Source organism: Haliotis rubra, unplaced genomic scaffold (assembly GCF_003918875.1).
Source record: "Haliotis rubra isolate DU_JTF1 unplaced genomic scaffold, ASM391887v1 Scf227, whole genome shotgun sequence".
NCBI lineage: Eukaryota > Metazoa > Mollusca > Gastropoda > Lepetellida > Haliotidae > Haliotis > Haliotis rubra.
The window spans coordinates 1,276,413-1,302,970 of NW_025766303.1; the positions used below are offsets into that span (position 1 = coordinate 1,276,413).

Consider the following 26,558-nt stretch of genomic DNA (forward strand, 5'->3'; position numbering starts at 1 on the left):
CGTACATGTATACGTGTACATTTCAGGAACGGTTCCGTAGCCTAGTGGTTAAAACTTTCGATCATCATACGGAAGACCGAAGTTCTATTCCTATATGGGTAGTGTTACTAAGTTTGAATCCCTTTTTCTCCGGAATCACAATAACTTTTTTACGGATGAAACACGTGTACACGAATCACTACCCCATTTTATAAATTTAGCCAAGAGATGATACCAAGAATGGGTTTTACCTATGGGGGTCGAACCCGGGTCTGTGGCGAGCAAATCGTCACTGATACATCGTATATGGTCTTAAGAATAGAGCTGGCCTATGAGGGACGCTTAGTCTCTGAATATATATACATGTAATTTTGATAGTAACAAACAAACCCATTTAAATTGAAAAGGAGCCCCAGGGAGACCACATGCAGATTCATTGAAATTGAGGAAATCTAGACTTGCTTCATTTAGGGCTTTAGCATTGTAGATAGGGCTTGGCAGTAGGGAAAATAATGTGGTTCAGGGACTGTGAGACAGACTACCTTCCGTTCAGCCCTTTCAGCAATGCTAAATCCCTAAATGAAGCAAGTCTAGATTTCCTCAGGTGTTCAATCTCTCATCTCACTTGGGCTCCTTATCAATTTAAAGGGAAATATTTGTTTCCATAAAAATTATACATATTCATAGACGAAGTGTTAGTCAAGAACGGGACCCTGTACAGGCAGCTCAACACACACACACACGTGCACGCACGTCGCCATGTAAGTGTTGTATTCTTGAAGGCGAAGTTCAACATATTCCGCTTCAAATTATTAAAAACAGGTTTCGGGGTTTTATTCCAGCAATTCGAAACACATTTTGTTACCCTGACAGCCGAATGTTCACGGTGTATGTCAGTAAAGTAGTTAATGACAACGTAATTACTCAAAGGCAGGGGCTCGGTTTCCGCGTACCGCTCATTACATTGTCTTGACCTGTAGTTCATACAAGATGTCTCTAATGGAGATCGCACTGGTCATCGTAGAGTTAACATGTGTCCATGGAGATAGGGAATCTGTGAGCACATATGTATAATTCTGTTGCTTGGGTTGCCGATGCCAAGTTGAAGTTAAATACAATATCTGTACATAATTACAGAAGATATATTTGAAAATATATGCAGGCGTCGATGACGAAAGGAAACGCACATTCTTTTAATTAGTCCTGCATTACTGAAGAATCCATGCACCCAGTCTATACATGATAAGACCAGACAAGTCTTTGCAGTATAGAGTATTTCAAACCGAGAAAACTGATGTGTTATAAAATACTTCACAGAAGAATATAAGAGTCTAAAGGACCGTGATGATGATTTTTATTTTATGGAGACACATGTACAATGTGAATGACCCTCCTAAAATGTATGTATAAAGTGACAAACACGCAAACCCACCCCACCCCCACCCCCAACTTTTAAGCATAATTTTAATATTTTTATGTACAAAATTGTTGACCCCCTATCTTCCAAGAACAAATTTGGGACCCCCCTTAAAATCATCATCACCCCTCTTAACCATAATTACATTATGAACGGTCCCTAAGTTTCCCCAGGTGAAATAAACTTTATACTTTGGTCCAGGGAGGTAGACTGGTTAACCAGGGTTTAACCCTACATGTTTTTCTTCCGGCCTTCAATTCTTAATCAATTAATTGTATAAAACACAACAAACGTTAAATGCGTGGGTATTTTAAAATAATAAAATCAAGTGTCTGAACAACAAATGTTGATTCACTGCTCTTCTTTTCTTCGATGAACTGCCATTCATCCTGTCAGGAATCGTGAGAAGTTCCCTCTCTATAGCGCTGAGAGCCAGACACTGCAAGTGAATAATAGGCGATAAAGTGCTATTTGACATAGAACGACAAAGACGCACATATGTAAGCATCTGCGTGAAGATAAACAATAATACAAGTAATTCATTGATATGTATTTGCATCGATTTCAGGAATACAACCAAGTAATAGAATGTCTAACACGTGAATATTATCAGTTAACAGTACGCTGGTAGTAATAAACAAACATGGCGGCCGTATGATGAAAAGACGATCGCTCAATGAACAGAATGAAATAGACGAAGCACATGGCAGTCGGATGAAGGTAAGAACGTGACCTCTAGTGCGCATGTTATTATTGCAACAATTAAAACCACCAGACTCATTTATGGCGGTGTTCCTGGAGTAAGGGATGAGATTAAGTGGAGAATATTTAGAAACACACGGAAAGGGGACGGGATGGGTTTCTCCGCGGAGCTCGCCTTACGCTGTCAATTTTTACACACTGCAGGGCAAAGTTTCAGGTTATGAATTTGACAGATTAAGTAACTTATTGTGCTTTAATATCTTAACAGAATTAAATGTAAGTGTCAAGGTGTCATGGCATGGCCAGCCCTGAATGCTAGGTCATCCGATTTCGCATTGCCCGTCAGCTAACGGAGCCAGCGGGCGAAGCAGCGCTCTCCAATTATCGTCGACCGCCCGATAAACGGAACACGATCCCTCTCTCAGCGCTGTCGGCGTTCAGCAGCTCGCGCTGAGCAGGGAGTGTGCACAGCCGTGACCCACACAAATCTGCACATTCCCGTGAAAACTGGGGCAGTGGAAAGGATACGGCATGTTATTTATTGTGGTTATAATATGTATTTCGTTGCGTGTGAAGATTTGATGTTTTACCATTCCCATAGAAAGGCATCAGCCCTTCCCGGAAGTTGATTGATTGAATACCAGGAATATTACATCCTAAGGCTATTTATAGAATTTGGCGTCCATGCTTCTTATCTTGCGACTAGAGCTGAGCAAGATCCTGACAGTGTTGAGAAATTGTTTACCAAAACTGTGTAGTTTAAGCTGGTGTAATGCAATTCTCAGGGCTTTCACTTCAAGCAAATATTTTGCTGATGAAGTTCACAGTTTTCTCTTAATTAGTATTAAATACCGTTCATTATCGTTGAAACTGATATTTTTATTAACCTTTTGATACCTGCTGAATGGAATTTTTGTGATATATTCAAGGTCATGGTTGTGGGAGCTCGTGTTTTCAGTGCTATGATTATATGACATTTTGTGGAGAGTTTTTCTGTCTTGTTCGCTAGCTGTAAACTGTAAACAGTGAACCCATCTCACTTTAAAGGAAAAGAAATCTGTTAGTCGTCCATCCTGCGCCATTTTGATTAGCCCGCGTAATAACTGGATGCGATTTAGAACCAGCTAGCTAACAAAATGAGTTTCAGACCAACAGAGTGCCTCGTGTGAAAACCTGGAGAGTCCCCTTGAATTTTCATATTTGAATTTTTCTTACCAAAACCTCTCCTTGCAAATGCGTATAGGTTTGTGAATGTGTATGTTAATTATGTAAACTTTCATCAAAGGATTGACCGATAATACATTGACTGATTAATCACTGTTATCTTGCATTTTGTTACCAGTAATAAACATGTTTCATTGGGTAACGATTAAATTATTCCACATGTACAAATTATCAAACGATATCAATCAGTTATTCTAATGTGATGTTATGTTTTTTAGATATGTAACATAAAATCAAAATTGGGATATATTTTTTCTGATAAAATAATGTTTTCATTCGATCAGTGCACCAAAAGTCTTTTTGTAGAATAATGGGTAGTTTTAACCGAAACACTGGTAGAATGTGAAAAATGTTAATTCAGCTGATTGCTAGTTTCTGGCTTAGTTTCTGGAGGAATACAGACAGTTTGTTATTTATCTGCGAATAAAACGTGTCCAATGATAATTTATCAGATATTTCACATTTTTTTCACCTGTTCGTTTACCTGAAGTCTCTGAAGCGTGCTCTGAAGATTTTTACTATGTAGATAAATGATGCTCACTGCTAGCTTCATGTCCTGTATACATTAATCAACAACAAAACCATATGTCAGTTTGGCTGTAACTATATTGCATATCCTTTCTTATGACAGGCAACTTCTCATTCTTTGATCCTCCGATGGGTGTCGCTTCTTGCAAGCACAGCAAAAATAGCGTTTGAGTACAAGTAAAACCTGGCGATATGATAGTCCATATTAAGCAAATTGTATTCTGTGAAGAAACCATGAATCATTATTTGTGTCCCTTTAAGACGTTTCAAAGTAAAAGAAACCTGTGGTGCGAGTTATACTGTTGTGAGAATATTTCGTTGTTTGCTTGTTAATGATTGCGCCCAAAATCGTAAATATATTTCATGGATTTCATATCAGTATTCGGTATACACGTGATGTCAATCGGTCGATTGTCAGGTCCAGATTTGATGTTTACAGGCTACCATCAAATACCAGGAATATTGCCGAGTTTGTTGTTCAAGAAATATTCCCCAAACCCCCCAACCCTCAAACAAATATGTAGCCCTGACTAAGGCATGATTTTCTCGAGAATGGAATTGAGTTGTCAACCATGTAGAATTGCATCTTGACTCTAACCAAGTCCAAAGGTCCTAATATTCCTATAATGATTACCAGCATCGTACTGCCTATACAGTACTCGAACAGTACTGCAACAGCAGTTGAGATTGATTACCACAGCTCATTTGATTGTTAACAATTAAACTCCGTGTTCATGAATAGCGTCAGACCCTCGGACAAATCTGGTAGATTTGCCGGCTGTCCGATGGAAGTCTACAACGCCGGCCCCAGTGTCCGCTGTATATTTCACAATGACTTTGACTGAAGTTGTTATATGTGACATGTCACACTTGTTTGCTGTTTATAAATTTTACGTTTGTTAATGAATTTGTGAACTTTTGGTGTCAAAAAGCAAGAATGTCGCGCGATACGTGACATCAAATTTCATGCAAAGGGCTTTGCTACATGATTATTTAGGGTTATTTTTATAACTTAAATAAGTTTAATTTTATGCAGTATTATGTTATGCGCAGTTAGTTTTTTCGGTTAGTAAAGTCAGACTCGTATATCCGAACTTCAGATATCCGAATACCTCGATTTCCGAACATTCTTCAGAAAAAACGAAATTTTCTAGTTACAATTTACCTCGTATATCCTAATGTTCGGTTTCTGTATCCGAACGGTCAATTTTGGTAACGAAACAGCAAAATATGTACAAATTTGCCTCGTATATCCGAACATCAAGGCTGTCGTCGGCAAGATGTCCGATGTTTACCACTCCTCAACAGTGCTCACTGAATTGACCTTTGATCAATCCTATATCAAAACCCAAGGTCTGTTGTTGGCGAGGTATCAAAGCACGAAGTCTATCATGTCTACCGCTTGTCAAAACATTGTGCTGGCTGCTAGTTAATTCATTGTTTATTGAATATTTATCACAGGGCGTATAGGTTAATTAGAGAAGTGTCATAGTATGTTATTGAAACAAGGATTACTCCATTCTCAATTAATGCTCCCGTATCAGGCATGCGCAGAGCCGATGGAACTGGCTAGCAGACGCCGCGAGGAACCGCGCCAGACGAACTTGTATGACATGTTGTTGAGTTACCGAATCAGTAATAAATCCCCACTATGAAGATCAAGAGTTCCCTTATTCTATGACATGGTGTCAGAAGTAAAGTACTGAAGACGTAATAAAGAAGATGGCACGATTTTCGTCTCCAGCAAACTTTGATTTCTCCACACCGGCCGAGTGGCTCCAATAGGGCAACGGTTCATGAGATATCGTTCCGCGACGAAACTGGATAAACTGTCAGAAGAAGTTCAGATAAGTTCACTCATTTACGCAATGGGAAAGGAAGGGGAACACATTATGAACTCTTTTACATTTGACGAAGGTGATGAGGGGAAATTTGACAAAGTGATTCAGAAATATGATAAACATTTTGTTCCAAAACGGAATGTGATTCACGAGAAAGCCAAGTTTCAACAACGCAATCAACGATCGGTTGAAAGTGTGGAAGCGTTTATACGCTCGTTGTATGAACTTGCAGAGTACTGTGAATTTGGGAATATGCGTGATGAAAGTATTCGTGACAGGATTGTCATTGGAATTTCTGACAGACAAGTTTCAGAACGGATGCAATCAATTCCTGGATTAATATTGGATCAGACAGCAAGGGAAACTAGTCAAGTCTCAAATCAAGAATCAAGACAATATTCAGACTTTAGAAGAGGTAAGGAGTAGAAATTCAAGAAATATGACCCTTTATGCCCATAGAGGTAGAAGATTTGGTCTCTCGCGAGGTTTTCACCATGGAAGTAATGGTAACCATGGAAACCAAAGGAATCAACAATCATACAGTCAGAATAAGCCCAGTTCATGTTGTGGTAATCTTCATTCAGGAAGGTGTCGCGTTAGTGGTCAGACATGTCACGGATGTAACAAGAAAGGACATTATGCCAAGATGTGTACAAGCAATAGAAAACAAAATGTTCACAGTGTAGAGACATGTTTTGTCCGATGATGAGGGAAGTGGATTCTATATTGGATCTGTCAGCTGTGAAGATGATAATGATGCATGGATGGTTACATTGTATGTTCAAGACACACCTGTTGAATTCAAAGTTGACACCGGTGCAGACTCAACAGTGATTTCAGGAAAAACTTATGACAAACTTTTCAAGAAAACAAAGTTATTACCACCAGATCGTGAACTTTCAGGACATTCACACCTAATAGGGTGTGCAGGATTGTTCTTGCACAGGTGAGATATCATGGTGAATTATACAAGTTCAACGTTTATGTCACAGACGGACATAACAATCTGCTGAGTAGGAATGTTTCACACAAGATGGGTTTGGTGAAGCCGAACTTTCATGAAATCAGCACAGATATAGACAAAGTACACTCAAGTATATTGACGTTGAACATGACAAAAGACTTAACGGCACAATTGACGCCATCCAGAAAGCGGGACTTAGCTGAACAAAGACAAGTGCAAGTTCCGGAAATCAGAAATTGTATATTTCGGACACAGAATAAGCAAAGATGGATGCCATTCTTGAATTAGAATCTCCGAAGGATATTTTGGAACTTAGACGCATCTTGGGACTGGTGAACTATTTGGGGAAATTCCTACCGGATATTTCCACAGTCACGAAACCAATGACTGATCTACTCCATGCCGATACTATGTGGTATTGGGGCCCAGATCAAGAGTCTGCTTTCTCCAAAGTGAAAGCCATGGTAACCAGTGCACCGGTACTGGCATTCTATGATCCCAAGTTGCCAACCATGGTGAGTGCGGACGCAAGCAGCTATGGTCTAGGAAGTGCCTTGTTACAGCTGCATGGTGGAATCACATGGAAGCAAGTGGCTTTCTGTTCAAGAACGCTAACGGGTTCGGTGTGCCGTTATGCGCAGATCGAAAAGGAGACTCCAGCTGGTGTATGGGCGTGCGAGAAATTCAATCGCTACCTCATAGGTTTGGATGGATTCAAACTGCAAACAGATCACAAACCTCTCGTTCCACTCATCAACTCGTATGATCTCAACAATGTGCCACTCCGATGTCAAAGACTGTTGCTGTGCTTGAGAAGATTTCAAGTCACAGCAGAGTATGTTCCTGGGAAAGACCTAGTCGGCCCAGACACGTTATCAAGAAGTCCCATGAAATGTTCTGATGAAGACCCAACGTTGAGCGAAGAAGTAGAAACCTACTTGGAGTCTGTATCTACACAGAGACCCATTTCGGACAAGAAAGTCAACGCATTAAAGATGATGTCGGCCAATGACCCTGATCATCCAACATGCTATGCAGTTCACCCGGACAGGATGGCCAGAGCACAGTAAGAACATACCATCTGAGGTACAACAGTTCTATGTTGTGAGAGGAGAACTGTCAGTAGTTGATGACCTACTGGTGATCCGCGATCGTATCATCGTTCCCGAAGTTCTACGAGAGGAAATCTTGGAGAAAATTCACTAGGGACACCAGGGAGTAAATAAGTGCCAGGAAAGAGCAGCATTGTGTGTGTGGTGGCCAGGGATATCAAACGATATCAAGACGAAAGTTAGCCAGTGTAACTTTTGTCAGACACATAAGCCGTCTCAGAGAAAGGAGCCACTTATCACAGCCCCACTTCCAGAGAGACCTTGGCAGAAGATTGCTGCTGATTTGTGTTTTGCCAAGGGACAGAACTGTCTTGTAGTAGTGGACTATTACTCAAGGTATCTTGAAATTGCTCACTTAACCAATATAACATGTTCACAAGCGATGGGCAAGTTGAAGGCAATGTTCGCTTGATGGGGCGTACCAGAAGAATTTCGCTCAGATAATGGAACATAATTCACATCTGCAGACTTCAAACAGTTTGCACAAGATTACAAGTTCAAGTTGACCACATCAAGTCCGCACTTCCCTCAGTCTAACGGCGAAGCAGAGAGTGCAGTGCGCATTGCGAAGAGGATTCTTAACCAGGAAGATCCCTATCTAGCTCTAATGGCCTACAGATCCACACCTAGCACCACCAAAGGTGTATCTCCGGCTCAGCTGATGATGGGCCGACAAATCCTCACAATGTTACCAACGTTACCGGAAAACCTGGTTCCCCGATGGCCTAATCTGAAACAGGTGGAAGAGAGAGACAGTGCAAAGAAGTCTTCATATGAGACTTTCTACAATCGCAGACATGGCATGCAGTGGTCGCCAGAGCTGCCACTAGGTGCACCAGTTCGAGTCAAGCTTGACGGTGAGAAGATATGGTCGACTCCAGGCACCGTTCAGACCAGGGCACAGACTCCTCGGAGTTACCATATCAAGACAGCAGCGGGTAACTTAAGAAGAAATCGCCGTCATCTGAGGTTTGATGAATCCCAGACAGCAGGCAGTGACATTCCACAAGACTCGCACACTGAGTTTGAGAAGTCGCCTCCAATTGAGTGCAGTGTCAGTAATCCTGTGTCTGACACTATCCAGTACACAACACGGTCTGGTCTACCGGTGAAGCCTCCCCAGAAGTATGGAGACTGGAGGTGAAGTGACATTAATGTTAAATAATTCCTTGAATTGACTTTAAATTAATTGCATGTGCCAAGGAATAATTTTTGTGATCAGTGACATTCAAGTTCATGTTCAGTGAAGTAAATTTTATTTCAAAGAACAGTTAATTCACAAATATGTGAACACTTAAAAGTTGTGTTTATTATGGACTGTTTCAAGTTCAGAAGGAAGTTGCCTACAATCGTCACCGGAGACTGAATTTAATGTTGCAGAGATTTCTTTATCTCTGGCCAGTTACAGTAAATGTTCACCATCAAGTGACATTAAGGTTAATATTGTTTAAAGAGTTTATTTTATCTTAAAAGGGGGAGATGTCATAGTATCTTATTGAAACAAGGATTACTCCATTCTCAATTAATGCTCCCTTATCGGGCATGCGTAGAGCCGATGGAACTGGCTAGCAGATGCCGTGCAAAACCGCGCCAGACGAACTTGTATGACATGTTGTTGAGTTACCGAATCAGTAATAAATCCCCACTATGAAGATCACGGGTTCCCTTATTCTATGACAAGAAGAAACAATTAAAGGTCACATGCAACGTAAAACACAACTTTGCAGATTCTGATACCTTTGCAAAAATGCAAATTCAACTTATAAAGTTGAAAAATTATGCGATGGAAACTCCTGCGCGAAATCGTAGTTCAAACGATTCACTAACTTTCCCCCAGCGCTTGGGGGAATTGAAGTGGTTTCAACAGCTGGGCTGCTCTCATAGCACATGCGCAGTGAAATAGGTTCGCAGAGCTTGGAAGCGGGTTTTCCGGTGAATATTCGGTGAAGGCTTTGGTGTGAGCTATTTTACTACTGTGTTGTTGATATTTCACAGGCACAAGCTTTTTATATGTTATTACAGTAGATTACCGATTTAACTGTTTATATAATTTCATTTGTCTATTTCACCACACGTTCTTCTTACCGAGTCACTTTCTCAGTTCGATACTTAAAAGCAATGTCATTATTTAGCGTTGTACAGAATTTCTAACTGTGATATAGATATGTCGTTGTCACAGACAAAACTCAATGTCTGTTTTATTGGCACCTATGTGTCTGCCTGCCCGTCTGCTAATGACAATATTCAATACACAATTTAAATCACTGACCACATGCAATTTGAATTTAACACCTATCAGGCTACTCACCATAAACAAAACGCATTGATTTATGGCCCGAGTTCGGTCTCCGTCACATTATGTAATTACACAGACAGGCAGGTGTGATACTTGTACACATGACATGTTATGATGTCTGTTGATTGCAAAATGTTATACACAAAAAATGAGCATGTATTTACAAAACCCAACATCTCTATATGTAGACACACAATGAGCCGTGAGGGCATCTGCAAATGAACCAGCCGTTACACTTGAGTGCACACCCTCCCGCTCTGACTGGGTTCTGTATCCCGGCTGCTTCGTTTCTTGGGAAGTAAACCCAAGTACAAAATATTGCACTTTTGATTTGCGATTGTACGCTTATAATTTTGTTTTTATTTTTTTTCATAACCAGCAATGTATATTATATGTCATGAATAAGTGATAATTGTGTTTTAATTATGTTTGATTTTTTGGTTGCATGTGACCTTTTAAAGTTTGACATTGAGTTGACGCTGATTCGAATCGTTGATTAAGTAAGCATAAATAATGATGGAGGTATCAGTCGTTGTGCATTTGGGCAAGATGGCTAGTACACCTGCTAAACGTAAACGTTCTGCCATTATGTTTTGATAGCAATTTCAATCCTGAGATATATGCTATATATAGAAACAACACAAAGGCGTGGATGACAGCAGAGCTGTTTCATGATTGGCTGCTCTCTTTTGATTGACAGATGAGGTCACGTGGAGGAAGGGTCATTTTGCTTGTTGACAATGCGGCTAGTCACAACTGTAATCAATAATCAATCACAAATTGAATACAGAAGAACATTATTACCATGATGACAGATACAACATACTGGTGGTTGTAACAGACTATTTCATTGGTCCTTTCTGCATTACTTTGTATAATCCTCCAAAATTTACTCGAGCAATGGTATTTGGTGACCTGGTGATGGATAGGAAACATGATGCGATATGTTGTAAGAGTGAATGAGTATGATTCAATGCAGCTTTTTGCAATATTCCAGCAATATCATGACTGGCGATATAAGACTTCACACATTGTACCCATGTGTAGAATCAAACCAGGGTCTTTGGTGTTACAAGCAAACGCTTTTACCACTAGGCTACCTCATTGCACCTGATGATTTTTTATTTCGTTGCTGTCTCAAGAGGGAATTCAGGTTGCAGTGTTTGTGCTGTTTTTTAACATCCGGTCACCGACCTCCTAATTTACCAGTCCACCATGAAATCTGCCGGTCACAAAATATGATAGTTCCGTCGTCCTCCTCGTATCCGAGCCATTTAAATTCTGATATCCAATCTGAATTAACTTTCCGTAATTTACTAGGATTTAGTTTGGAAGCCGATTGCAACTTGAATTTGAATCATTGTTTTGCCCCTTACTGTTTGTATCGTCATTCTCAATAACCGAAATCGTACGTTTACCCCAAAAGATTGGAGAGCGTCGCCTGCTCTCTGCGTGTCATTTCATTACACATGGTATATAAACAATCGAATAACATCGTTATTTTCCGTGATTTCCCACGACAACAGTGATTATAGTGACATTTCAAGGTACAACATATATCGATCATTTCCAAATGAATGACCAATCATATCGCGCACAACATAATGAATTTAGAGGGAAACCTCATCTCACGTGAAAACTGTGGCCGATTCTATTATTAGAGGATTACTTCAGCGATTTTGTTTGAATTTCGGTAACATTTTAAGTAGGACAAAAAATAGTTTTGGTATTTTACTGGACAAGGTGACCGATAGCGTCACAATTTTTATCGGCCAAAATCCTGTATGTACTGGAGAACAGAAACACTGGGTTCCTAGGCATTAGTTATGCTGCAAAAATTCTGTTCTGTTAAAGTGGATTTGTAAATGTATATATTATCACTGGCTACCTCTCATATTTCTTGTTACATGTTCGTTTCTGCCTAGCTCAGACACAAGTTGGGAAATACCGTATGTATATTTTAATGTAAGCCTGTCAGAAGATAGTGATGCACATCTCAGATCTTTACACATGTAACACAGAGCATAGCGCGCTGACTAACCTAGAAACATGCTGAGGTTGAACCAGGATTTGAACCCTCAACCCTGTTTCTGGCACATAGTTCTGCACACCGTCACACCATAGACAACTGGGCCACCTGTGTCTTGACTTACTTGACTGACTGACTGACTGAGTTTGGTTTTACGCCGCTTTTAGCAATATTCCAGCAATATCACGGCGGGGGACACCAGAAATGGGCTTCACACATTGTACCCATGTGGGGATTCGAACCCGGGTCTTCGGCGTGACGAGCCAACGCTTTAACCACTAGGCTACCCCACCGCCCCCGACTTAACTTGAGCAGCAGCGAGCTATATTTATATTTTGATGTTATACATGTTATTTATTTAGCTTTCAAGGAATATGCAGATATTTGAAAACATTTGACAGTTAATCTTACCATGTTCATGATGTCAGGCATGTAAACTCGCTACCTGTATTGAGTAAATTATCGTTACTTTTTCAAAATTGAGATACTTTTATACATATTGTCCTCATATCAGTAGTGAGGTATCTTAACACTGGATTGTAACATTGCATTCAATGCTGTAATCCTAAAGGACAGGATGTTGATTGTTCTGAAGCGTTGTTTGTAAACAACAGCTGATAAAAGCCTTGAATGCGATAAAGCCTATGCAATAATGCTCAGGGTGACTGCTTGCGGGGAGAAATCGTTTTGCTCCAGTGATTGCACTGCAGTTGTACTCTCATCACTAGCCTGGACTTTTCTGTTATTTGCAAACAAACGCACTTGCTCTAGTGGTATATAGAATAGCGGTCCGAGATCACTTCTGACAAAAGCCTTTATTTATGAAATAAAGCTTTTATCAGGCCCTAATCTCTTCCGCTAGTGTATATACCACTTTTGAATCCCCAGCCAGCTTCCTGGTCACTATGACCGCGAGCCAACACTTTCCTGGTCACTCGGCTTTGTTGTTTCATATCAACGTATATAATGTTGATCTCAGGGAAACAATTTAATGTGAATCGCCTATGATTTCTTTGGTTTTCGTAATGAAGACTTGTCGGGCTTGTTGTACTCCTTGTTCTATGTACTTTTTTTTCTCGTCTTCACTGATGGCAGTGTTTTTACGAGACTTGGTTCGAATCTCTTGTTTCATTTGTGATATTGTGAGAGTTCAGAGAGTACCAAACGAAACTCTTGCTCAGAGATTTTGTTGTCTATGAGTGCCGTGGAAATATGATCGCTTATTGTGTTTAACTTTGCCTCAGCCAGAATTCTGATTTCATCGTGTTTCAATACTTTGCGATGTAATTTGCGAGATGCAAACTTTACACACGATGAGAATTTCAAAAGTCGACATTTAATATAAAACTATAAACTTTCATTTGCTAGAATTTGCTAAACTAAAACACTCGATAAGCCACGGGTTGGTCGATTTTCAACACGAGTTTGGCGTGTTTTGTTTCGGCGAGCTGTTTTTTCACTCGTTCCCATTCTAGTTTGCTAGGAATCACGTCATTTTCTCTCAAGCATTCATCCAACGGATCCCTGTCCTTGCAGAGAAATAAGGCTACCCATTGCATTCGGCAGTCACCCTCTAGCAACCCTCCATTCTCCAAATCGCCCGTCAAAATAATAACGATCAAACCACCAACTTCTGATCAAAAGTATTAACTCTACAAACCTTCCCGCCAACTCATGATCAAAACATCAACCCCCACGACCACTTGATCTATTTTTTTTACCACACTCGCCAGTAAGGCCCATCGAAGCTATAAATCCACCGAGCTAACACTTGCTCATAAGTCGACGATAAATCGATCAAACTGATAATTAAACATCAATCCAACTAACACTTGACATAACTCGACAATAAACTAGTCAAACCAATAACTAACATAAATCCACAATAAATCGATCACACAACACTTGATATAAGTCGTCAATAGTTCCATCGAGTTAATAACTGATTAACACTCGATCGTAACTCGACGGTAAAGTTCATCAAAATAACTAACATAAGTCGACAGTAAAGTAATCAAATAACTGATCACAGGGCTCCAGATAAGGGCCGTATCGGCATATGTACGGATATAAATTAAGGGCGATACGGTAGGAAATAATGTAGAAAACGTAGCAGATACGCACCACAGCAATGGTGTACGGTCTTAGAATCACCTACAGACGTATTTATCTGAAAAAAGTATTGTTTTATTGTTTACTCACCTGTTTAAACACAAGAGTAGCAATGTTGTGGTGCATATATGACACGAAACATAAGATTACTGATACTCCATTAAATTCCATTCAGTACTCTAAATGTACTCTTATTGTTTTCCAGTACTCTTATATTGAAAAATAAGGAGTACGTACTCCTGATTATCGCGAGCCCTGTGATCATAAGTTGGCAATAAATTAATCCAACTAACACTTGACCACAATTCAGCAATAGGTTCTTCAAAATAACAAACATAAATCCACGATAAACTAATCCGACTAACACTTGATCATAAGTCGACGATAAAGTTAGTTGAACACTTGACAATAACTCGACGATAAACTAATGCAACTAACACTTGATCACAACTCGACAATAAATCCATCGAATTGATTCGGCAGTAAGGCCCATCGAGTTAATATTTTGACATAAATCGGCGATAAGTTGAATCGAGCTCGATCATAACTCGACGACTAACACTTGACAATAACTCGCCAATAAGCTAGTCAAACTAATAATTAACGTAAGTAACAATAAAGTAATCAAACAAATAACTAACATAAGTCGACAATAAGTTCATCGAGCTAATAACTAACCATAAGTCCCCAACAAACTAATCGAGCTAACACTTGATCAATAAATCGACGATAAAGTTAGTCAATTAACACTTGACATAACTCGACAATAAACTAATCCAACTAACACTCGATCATAAATCGACAATAAGCTAGTCGAACTAATAATAACACTCGATCATAACTCGACATCAAAATAGTTAACCGAATTAATAACTAACACTCGATCACCAAGTCGGCAGTAAGATTAGTCGAGCTAATAACTAACAATAACTCGACATAAGCTAATCCAACTAACACTTGACATAAGTCGACGATAAAGTAATCAAAGAAATAACTGACATAAGTCGGCAAAAGATCCGTCAAACTAATAACTAACTTGACGATAAATCCATCATAACACTTGACATAAGTCGACGATAAAATAATCAAACCAACACTAGATCATAAGTTGACGATAAGTTCATCGAGCTAATAACTAACATAACAGTAAATCAATCCAACACTTGATCATGAGTTGACGATAAGTTCGAGGACCACAAGTTGACGATAAAGTTAATCGACTAACATTTGATCATAACTCGAGTCAAACTAATAACTAATATAAGTGATAATAAATTCATCGAGCTAATAACTGACATAAGTCGACGATAAACTAATCATACTAATAACCGACATAAGTCGACGATAAATTCATCAACACTTGATAATAACTTGACAATAAATTAATCCAACTAACACTCGATCATAACTCGAGTCAAACTAATAACCGACATAAGTCGATGATAAATTCATCAAAATAACTAACATAAGTCGAGTCAAACTAATAACCGCCATAAGTCGACGATAAATTCACCGACAGACATAACTCAAAAAATTAAACTAATCCAACTAACACTTGATCATAACTCGAGTCAAACTAATAACTGATATAAGTCGACGATAAGCGAGTCAAACTAATAACTGACATAAGTCGGCAGTAGGCTAGTCAAACTAATAACTGACATAAGTCGGCAGTAAACTAGTCAAACTAATAACTGACATAAGTCGGCAGTAAACTAGTCAAACTAATAACTGACATAAGTCGGCAGTAAACTAGTCAAACTAATAACTGACATAAGTAGGCAGTAAACTAGTCAAACTACACATAACTCGATGATAAATTCATCATAACACTCAATCATAAAACACTCAATTAAATTTCAATTGATCATATATTATCGGCAGAATTAAAATTATAAACTGTTTTTTCGCAATGTTATTGAAAACAACGATTCTCGGACACATGCTTCGGCAGCGGGTCCACAATAACATTGTCAAAGAGCAAAGTAACGTTGTTTCGAGGAAATCATTAAATACATTGAATAAACTAATGAATAAAATCAACAATAGCATTCATAAAAGTTGTCAAACGTACATATAAAAATACTATTTCCATCTTTTTGTGCGACCATGTAATGTAAGTCAAGTCACTGACAAGTGACATCTCGGCTTTTGCCACCTCAATCTTCACGCTCGGACACGCTGTTTAATGCAAAATATATGCATGAAGCATTTTTGTCACAGGTCATAACCTAGCACGATATGTCCAATAAGTTCCATAATTTACGTATAGGTAGCGATTTCTTGCTTAATATGTTCAGAATAGCATTATTTTACCAAGAACTTTTGTCTAAATCTAAAGGTTTTCGTTTACGTGGACGGTATCCATGATTGGCTGCCTTATGTCACGTGTCTGATTTTGACCGATCATGACCCTTATAGCAGACTGTGGCGAAAAAGCATCATTAGAAACCAATCTTTATCCAATAAAATCGCTTCTTACAACTGTGAAAATACTCTCGGAAAGGGTATAGGGATATTGTTGATGTTCAGAGCTTTCAAACGATACCTGTCATCAAACGATTCGGCCTGCATGTTATTCATACGAAGCTTTGAAAACTGAGGTATTTTTCATTGTTGTGTCATGTTACCGAGCGGAAAGCCTCTGATATAGGGAAATAGGTGACCATACATATTATTTAAGAAATCTTTTAATAATAGTTTTCTGATTACGTAAAAATGAAAATATAAAAGAAAAAGGCACAGGGATGTTATGACATGTCACAAATGGAAAAAAATCGTCATGGTTTTTCTTTTTTCGTGATTTTTTTGACATTATAAATGTAAGCTTGCATTTTCATTAAAAAATATATTTATTTAAGTTGTAGTTGTATTATTTGAATAATGTTAGAAAAATAAATTTCATATTTATCAACAGTGGGATTAGGTCTTTTAATTGATGTATGAGAGGTAGTAGCAATAATGTTTTACAAGCTTATATATAATTTCCTTCATAAACATAGGCTTCATCTATGACCTTAGAGTCTCTGGGAACTGGGTGTCATGGCAGTAAATGCCTCTGGTTGACTGGTGTTGAAGGAGTTAACTGCTCTTCACTATGCAGAAAGGACTACATACCAATTTTGTCTTCTGGAACCAGGAAGTTTTGACTGTTTAAAGTTTAAAGTTTGCAAGTCTGAGATTGACAAAAGAAAATCAGTGTTAATTATTGTAATTCCAAAGCTATGACATTTTAGCTGAATTAAACAGTTGGATGAAAAGAAGCAAGCTATGACATCATGCTCACTTTTAAGGGTATGTTTCAAAACAACTGAATATTAAAAAATAACAACACTTCTGTTTTGTTCAGTCCCTTTATTCACAGAGGAGTGATTGATGTTCATTTATCTGTTTATAAGTCATGAATCTTTGAAAAAAGCTTGAAGTTTGCTGTATATCTAGAATCCAAGTTGCAACATTAAATGTCATTCACAATTTAGTTATATGACGGCATTGGGATTAAAAAAATGTCAAAAAGAGCTTTAGGTCAATGGCCTATAGCCAGACACCCACTCAGGACATTTGTCCTACTGATTTTTATAGGCTTCAAAATCACTGTTGTTATGTGGTGTATTTGTTGCCATATTATTTGACAATTTAACATGTTTATTGTTTATTAGTGATGTATTTGTATTCATTTTCTCAGTGAAGCACAGATTCTAGTCATATTTGGGTTTGAGTCCCATCCGGGATTTGAACCTAAACTCTGACAGTAAGGCACCTAATCAACAGCACACAAATAGAGAATACTAAACGATGTCCTGTGTAATACCATATTTATGAAACAAGTGAATGGCTTGTTATCTAACGAGCGAAATCGAGTTAAAGACCAATACCATTCACAAGTTTCATAAATATGGTAATATACTGGACATAGTTTAGTATTTTATGTATTACTAAGGCCAGACCAATTATATTTCTTGTTTTATGGATTTTTGTCCTCCAAAAACCTAAAGGCAGGAGGGAAAAAATAATCAAAAAAAATCACCAGTCAATGAAATATTCCTCCTAAATATTAAAAGTATTTTACTTTTGGCAATTTATGAAGTGTATATGGAGCAAAAAACAATCACAAAAACATTTTATTGTAAGTTTATATTTTTGGCAAATAAAAACATTAGGATTTTATTGTTTGAGTGGGGAAAATTAATTATTTTTTTCTTTCTTATTGTTGAAAAAATACAACCGGTGGATCCGTAAAACAAGAACTAAAATTGGTCTGGCCTAACGCAACATTAGCAAAATAATGTCCAGCAAAGTACTTCCTAAGAATTCAACGATTGTGATGACTCAACTTTCCGTGAGTCAAGCAAGGTCTAATATTATTGTGACAGAGGTATTAGCATTGTGATGTCATAACTGTAAACCACTTTGACGTCATACGTACTGCATTACGCGATGTTATTACACAATGTGTAATGTTATTACTGTGTAATATATTATGATTATTTATATATAATATATAATGTGTAATATATTATTATTGTGTAATAACATTCTAAAATTATTAAACAGTGATATCTTCAACGGGTGAGTAATAAAGTCAGCTATCTAACCCACACAGCTACTTAAGCATCCACCAACTACATGGTGGTGGGGTAGCCTAGTGGTTATAGCGTGATATCTTCAACGGGTGAGTAATAAAGTCAGCTATCTAACCCACACAGCTACTTAAGCATCCACCAACTACATGGTGGTGGGGTAGCCTAGTGGTTATAGCGTGATATCTTCAACGGGTGAGTAATAAAGTCAGCTATCTAACCCACACAGCTACTTAAGCATCCACCAACTACATGGTGGTGGGGTAGCCTAGTGGTTATAGCGTGATATCTTCAAGAGTAATGATATCTTCATGGTGGTGGGTGAGTATCTCAACGGGTGAGTAATAAAGTCAGCTATCTAACCCACACAGCTACTTAAGCATCCACCAACTACATGGTGGTGGGGTAGCCTAGTGGTTATAGCGTGATATCTTCAACGGGTGAGTAATAAAGTCAGCTATCTAACCCACACAGCTACTTAAGCATCCACCAACTACATGGTGGTGGGGTAGCCTAGTGGTTATAGTGTTGGCTCTTCATGCCTAAGACCAGGGTTCGATTCCCCACATGGGTACATTTCTGGTGTCCCCCATCGTGATATTGTTGGAATATTGTTAAAAGCCACACAAAAACATACTCACTCTTTCTACAAACTACTACATCTGGTAGTCAAAAAATCACATACTTTGTATGACCCTCTGACAAGTGTAACTCACATGGCTCTTTAGGTCGAAGCTATGAATATACATAGTTTAACGATGTAGTGAAAGACTGAAGATCAAGCGGGAAGTAATTTGAATAGCATCATGATGTCAGCGCACAATACCGTACCTCAATCAGTGTGCCTTATCGCAGGATATAGTTCAGTCGGCATCTCTAATGGCAAGGAATCTTAGAATACACTGTAAGGCAAATATAGACTATATATAAGGTTAGTATTTCTCTTGGTAAAATAATAGATCTGATAATATTTTTACCGTTCACTGCATCCGAACATATTTTCGTTGTATTATTGTATAACTTGTAGAAACGTGTGCACAGCTGATAGCTATTCCGGCTCTGTTTGCAAGGCAAATACACAAGGTAATCTTAACCCCTGCATATAATATAAAGCCCAACAAAGTCAAGTTAGAGCTGAAAAGGTAAATAGTCTTGTCTAATGACGTTTAATTGTAAATTCGACATCTTCACCAACAAAACTCATTTTCTCTTGGTCTTTCACACAAAGCGATACAATGATGTTTTCTTACCACCAGAAAAATGAGTTTGATGAAAGTGTTCTAAGTTATCAACTACTGGTAATATCTCAAAAGACTTATCTACAGATGTTGATTACAATATTGTTGGACCATCTTGGTTAGCAGTTCATTGTTTAAAGCGAGTGAATGAGTTTACTTTTATGCCGCTTTTAGCAATATTCCAGCAATATCAGGGCAGGGGACACCAGAAATGGGCTTCACATATTTTACCCATGTGGGTAATCAAACCCGGGCCTTTGGCGTGACGAGCAAAAGCTTTAACCACTACGCTACCCCACCGCCCTCGTTGTTCAGAAGGTACAGCTGAGATGCCCAGAAAATGACATCACCACTTTCTTTGGTGTTTATCATGAAACTGTTCACTCGTTTCCAGCTGAGTTGTTGTGCTCATTGTAGTGTTTAATTAGTTATTCTGTTTACTATTCATAAAATAAAAATACTAAGTACTTCATGTAAATCAAAGGTGTACAAGCCAGCATCATTAATATCAGGTCTTGGACTTTGCTACTGCTACAGAGAGATCTGAGGATGATCCATTAGTGCTTTCTGATAGGTTGATGTCGACATCCTGGTTGTCATTATATTAGTCAGTCACAACACATCCTTCCGACTTGACCTGTAATTGGATGTCCTCAGATCTAAGTATAGCAGTAGCAAGCTAATAAAGTAATATCTGATTTTAATGAGATTGTGGATGAGCTAATCTACAGACACAAAAAGCCAGTGTACACAGTCCCTCCATGATTTACTGTACCGTCATTCAGCCTCTAATCATTACAGATGTTGATCAAAGCGCGACCCACACAAGTATTCTCAAGGACCTTGATCACATTTGCCACTGGCACTGTACGATAAAGTGATCTACAATTTTCTGTACGATTTTTTAGGCATCATGGGTGACCGCGGACTACGACGTTAGTGTTCACATTGTCTACGGGCATCGTGCAGTTTTCTTGGGGACAGGCGGAGGCAAACCTGCATGGAGGCTGCACAGAAATTGTAAGGAGATCTTATGGAGATCGTGCAGTCTCCCCAGCTACTGTCTCCTACAGATATTGTTCGGAGCCTGTGCGGTGTCCTTGCAGAGATTGAATGGTAATCGTGCAGTAGGTGTTTTTTAGGCCTAGAGTCCCCAGTATATGGAAGAGCACTGTGTGCAAACTCACATTTTTGTATAACTCAAGATGGGACCTAAACGCAATGACCGCACAGTGTCCGTGTGATTTCACGGGCACCGCACGGAGACCGCGTGGTGTTCGTGCAGGATCCATGCGGATATCCCACGATCCTTCGATCGTGCTTACCTCACAATCACTGTGAGGTGCCTGTGCGATGCCACTGACAGGCTATGGGATTAAGATTTTTTTCAAATTTGTCAAACTATACTGTTTGACAAAATCATAGAGGCTATGGCACCTATAGGATCGTGCAATAAGCGTACTAAGGAAATGGAGCTACGGGCAGTTTATGGGAGCCATAGACCCATCGCAGGCCAAATATGAACCAGGCATAAATAGTCATGACATTACTTAACCTTTAGGTGTCGATTTTGTCGATTGTAATTTACTAACCTGATATGTTGCTGTTTTTAAAACACTCTTTCTGAATGCTTGGCTTTATCTTTGAATTTAATATCTTGATGTTGATATTGAAATAAGTTCATCTGATGTAATTATCCTAGTCCAATGGAGAGTTTTGTTAATAACTTCTAGATGTACTATTTTTCTTTTGTTTCTGAGTGGCAGATATATAGTCTTTCTTAGGAGGGTGTATTTAAAATGATTTCCTAAATGAATATATGTGAAAGCTCTAAACTAATGTCTGTAATGCTGTCTTATCAAGAAAGAAGAATGAATTATTTGCAAACAGGCAATAATATATGTCAAGCTATCATCTGAATTGCCTCGTTGTTTAAAAATCTATATTCCCCACAAGGTTATCTAAGGAAAGCCTTCCCAGTGCTTTTTGGTGAACACATATAGTGTTTATTGATTTTTGTAAGGTTGGCTTTATATAAAAAGAGTAATTTAATTTACGTCGTCAAGGCTCATGTGCTGGGCTTATATCTGGGCATATCTTCAGAACAGCTATTAACCCAATAACTTGTCCTTGTCTTCAGCTCCTGCAGCCCATGGACAGACCCTTGTCAGCTCTTTGTTTGACAAACGCTATTTAAGGAGAAAGTAAACATGGCGACTTCGCACTTTTCAATTTTTTAAGGCGTACAAATGACACATGAGTGTTAAATCCTGTTAGTAGGCAGCTGACGGCTTCTTCATGTTGTTAATAATTCTTAGCGTAAGTTTATGGACATGGTATTCAAATGAAATTCCAGACAGGAAAGCTCTGTAATGTGAATAGGAAGCGTGAATAGAAAATGTGAATAGACTGGGCAACAGCCCGATCTTCAAAATTGTGCAGCACAATATGCACCGAGAACCAATTTTAACTCCCGTGGTGGATTATTTTCATTTTCATTTTTTATTCTTTGTTAAAATCTATTTCTATATTTTTAATTTGGTTTAAACGGTTATATATTTGTGAGTGAGTTAATTTTCAAAGTCACTTTAGTTTGATATACCATATTATCTAATAAGACTAAGAGTCCTGGTACCGGTTCTACAGAGTTATCCATGATTATCGAAACTTTATGTGGGGTGTTCGGACAACTGACAAAGGAGGGAGCTTTTGAAAACTATTCATAACTCCATATACAGGTCTAACAAAGAAAACTTTCCCACTGTGCAGAAAAATGCAGAAAAGCACTTTAATCGAGGAAATAGCAACATAAACACAGTACCTCACTACTAAAAAACAGTAAAAACGGCAACGAAAAACTATGAAACTGCAACATTTTTATATCAGCGAACTTTGACCTCTACTGCGCATGCGCATTATGATCCGGGCTTCTTTCCAATTTCCCAGCAACCGTGAATACCTTGCGAAGAAAACGTATTAAATATGTCGAAATAATTGCTGTCAATCGTTTCATAAGAATGGAAAGTAAACTGAACTAGTGTGCACACAAGTATCATGATGATAAATGCCAAATAACACAACAGAAATACTTAAAAGGAATGTAACTTTTGTCCAAGCTGGAAATGTCAACATGCGGTCAAGACTTCCTCTTCCATGTGTGCATGCACAAAATCGAAGTTCCGGGCTCCTCGTTTTATGATGTTATGTTAGCGATTTAAAGTTGCTGTTTTTACTGTTTCAGTAGCAAGGTATTATGTTTATGTTGCTATTTCCACGATTAATGTGGGCTTTTCTGCGTATTTCTGCACAGTGGGAAAGCTTTCTTTGGTAGGCCTGATATATGTGTATGATATGCACCCCTTTCTACACACTTGTATTTTCTGTAAACAACATGTATATTACCAGGAGTTCAAAAATCCCATCGCCCGACGCCTGGGACAAGTCAGTTTTCTTTTCGGGCAATCAAATAATGGTATCTTACTTGTCCGTGGGGTACTAGATAATTTCCACTTATGGTTTCAAACCACAAATAAACTTGGATTTAATTTCATATCTGCTCAAAATGTAGCTATAACATTTCGCAATGATAATAAAGTAGAGTTATCTTTCTTTGCTATTTATCACTCTTCAATAAATAGTCCAATAAACATTAACATCAAATACCATGTTGATTTCTTCTTTCATAATTACATCATCATCATTATTTCATAAAATCAGGGCAAGTGGAAAATTGGTCAGGACAAGTTACTTTCTTAAAGTCACTTGCCCTTTGGCAAGTGGCTTTTTAAAAAAAATTTGAACCCCTGTATTACACATTAAAAATATAGACTGTGATGTAACCATATGTACATAATATGAAACCATCACTCTGGGACCCTGCAGGAGGTATAGTGGGGCACTTCATGGAGTGGGATAAATAAATCCCATGAATATGACCTGCCCTGTGATATACAGTATATCCAAGATGTGGGCAATATACGGTACCCCGATTAGTCTTTGATACTATGAAACTCTTCAGAAGCTAGCCAGTTTTCAATGAAATGGTTTCAGACAATGTTTGTCTACACGCAGTAGACCTTGAGGACATTGAATGGATGGCTGGAGTACCGTGCTGTCATTGTAGGCATCAATCAATATAGGAGTGAATCAGATGTGACCCAGACCGAGGATTGTTCCTTGTGAGTAAGAGACTTTTACAGAAAGAAAGGAATAATTCTACCTTGGCTTTGGTAATTACTTGATTCTGATTGGTCTGAATGAATTTTCTCTTACCACCTGTCATTGGAATAACCGTAGTTGGTGCATGCATCATGTGTGGAGAAGGTAATATTTATAAAAAAATACTTCTTAATCGTTGTAGAATAGAATTATATGGACAGATTCAGGTTATACAGTGCTGTTATGCTGTTACTACAGTGTTCTCCGAATATGTGTGGCAGAAAACAATGTATTGAGAGAGAGACTATGATTTCAAGGTGAAGGGTTCACATAGAACCTGGACTGTTGTTGGGGACCCCTGTGAATCTGTGATGCTGGCAAACAAAATGTCTCTGACACACACTCAATGTCTGTGATGTATATGGTCGACATATTACAAGGTGAAAAACATTGCTTCATGGACCTTGTATAACATCTCTTACATTAATTCAGATTGATGACTTAAAACATCAAACTCAACCTTTGTGGCTTCAGTCTTTATCCTGATTACCGTCGCTAACTCAAAAGGGTTCGCAGGGAAGTTTGTTATTGTAGACTGGAGATAAACATTCTGTGTTTTCAATGTAGAGCACGCGTATCTGTACATTTTTCTGTGCTAAATAATATTATATTACATTTGGATTTTAGTTGTACATTTGGTTCCAAATTCTGTCTTAGTGTCTTTATGTTGTGGTAGGTGGAGTAGCTTAGTGGTTAAAGTGTTCACTTGTCATTAAACACTTGAACACTTATTTTGTTGATATTTTCGTACGAGTTCGAACCCTACTTGCTCAATACATACATTGTCAGTACTTCATGAGCGTGTATACACAGTGTTCCTCATCTATTCTCTCTATACATACAGCTTCTTTGCTTCTTTGGGCGTTGGAGTAGCCTAGTGGTTAAAGCGTTCTCTCGTCATTCTGAAAACCTGGGTTAGATTCTCCACTTGGGCACAATGTGTTCCCTGCCATGATATTGCTTGAATATTGCTAAAAGTGGTGTAAAACAATAGTCATTCACTCTTCTTTGCCTCTCAGTTACAACTGACTGACTGAGTTTGGTTTTACGCCGCTTTTAGCAATATTCCAGCAACATCACGGCGGCCTCTCAGTTACAAGGGGTGGTGGGGTAGCATTGTGGTTAAAGCATTTGTCCATTATGTCTAAGACCTTGGTTCGATTCCCGACATAGGTGCAATGATTTAACCATGTAATCCATGTACTAGTGTAACCATCTATTGAAAAACCTGATAATTATCACCTGCTGCGCGTTTAGCTCGAAGCGGGGGATTTAGTATTAGGCTCCGTCCGTATGTACGTACGAATTGGAATATCTTAAGAACCGTTGACTGGATTCTTTTCCTATTTGGTACCTAGTTTCATCACAGTAAAACAAAGGTCTCAGTCAGGTATTGTGACCTTGACCTTCATTTCAAGGTCACAAGGGGACTTTAACATTTTACCCTTGTCAGCGAGATATCTCAAGAACCGTTCCCTGGATTTTCTTCATATTCAACACCAAGCTTTATCTAGGGAAGGCATAGAGCCCAGTCAATTTTGGTGACCATCACTCAATTTTCAAGGTCATGGCGACACTTTGGGGATTTCAGCATGTTAAGCTGTATGTTAAGCTTGTCAGCGAGATATCTCAAGAACCATAAACTGGACTTTCTTCATATTTGACACCAAGCTTCATCTGGGGAAGGTGCAAGGTCCAGTCGATTTTGGTGACCTCACGTAATTTTCAAGGTCACGGCAACACTTTGAAGATTTCAGCATGTTAGACTGCATGTTAAGATTTTCAGCGAGATATCTCATGAACAGTTCACTGGATTTTCTTCATAGACTTTCAAGACTTCCCTTGAATGTTTTTCAATAAGCAATTTCTTTCTTACTATTTTTGCATATTTCATACACTAAGACATTGAAGACCAGGGTTCGATTCCCACATGGGTACAATGTGAGAAGCCCATTTCTGGTGTCTCCCGTCAAGATATTGCTCGAATTATTGCTAAAAGCGGCGTAAATCCATACTCACTCACTCACTAGTTCATGCATCTTATTTCAACTTTGATAAATTGATAGCACTAGGGTGCATCCTGGTTTCGTCTGGTGCAGCTAATTTTCTCAGTCAGCATGCACCAGGTGCAAGTTACTTCCAGTTCATCAAATCAGCCCTGGAGTGTGCCGACTACATGAGTCGTCGTACCTACTCATTCCCAGGCCAGGCTGTGGTAGAGTCAGCTCAAGGATTTTACACGGAGTAACTCATTTAACTTTACAAAGACATAACACACCGACCTTCATTCCCTTACTAAAAGATGTACAGCTCACCAC

At 38.6% G+C, this 26,558-nt stretch overlaps 1 protein-coding gene across 1 annotated transcript in view; it reads left to right on the forward strand.

Moving 5' to 3' along the window:
* Positions 1 to 2,035: 2,035 nt before the first annotated feature.
* The window catches only part of LOC124277774 (CREB-binding protein-like), a 33,039-nt gene continuing 8,516 nt past the window's right edge, over positions 2,036 to 26,558 (forward strand). Inside the window, exon 1 of the mRNA XM_046713507.1 lies at positions 2,036 to 2,116. The gene's annotated coding sequence lies outside the window, so the exon portion shown is untranslated. The remainder of the gene's footprint in view (positions 2,117 to 26,558) is intronic.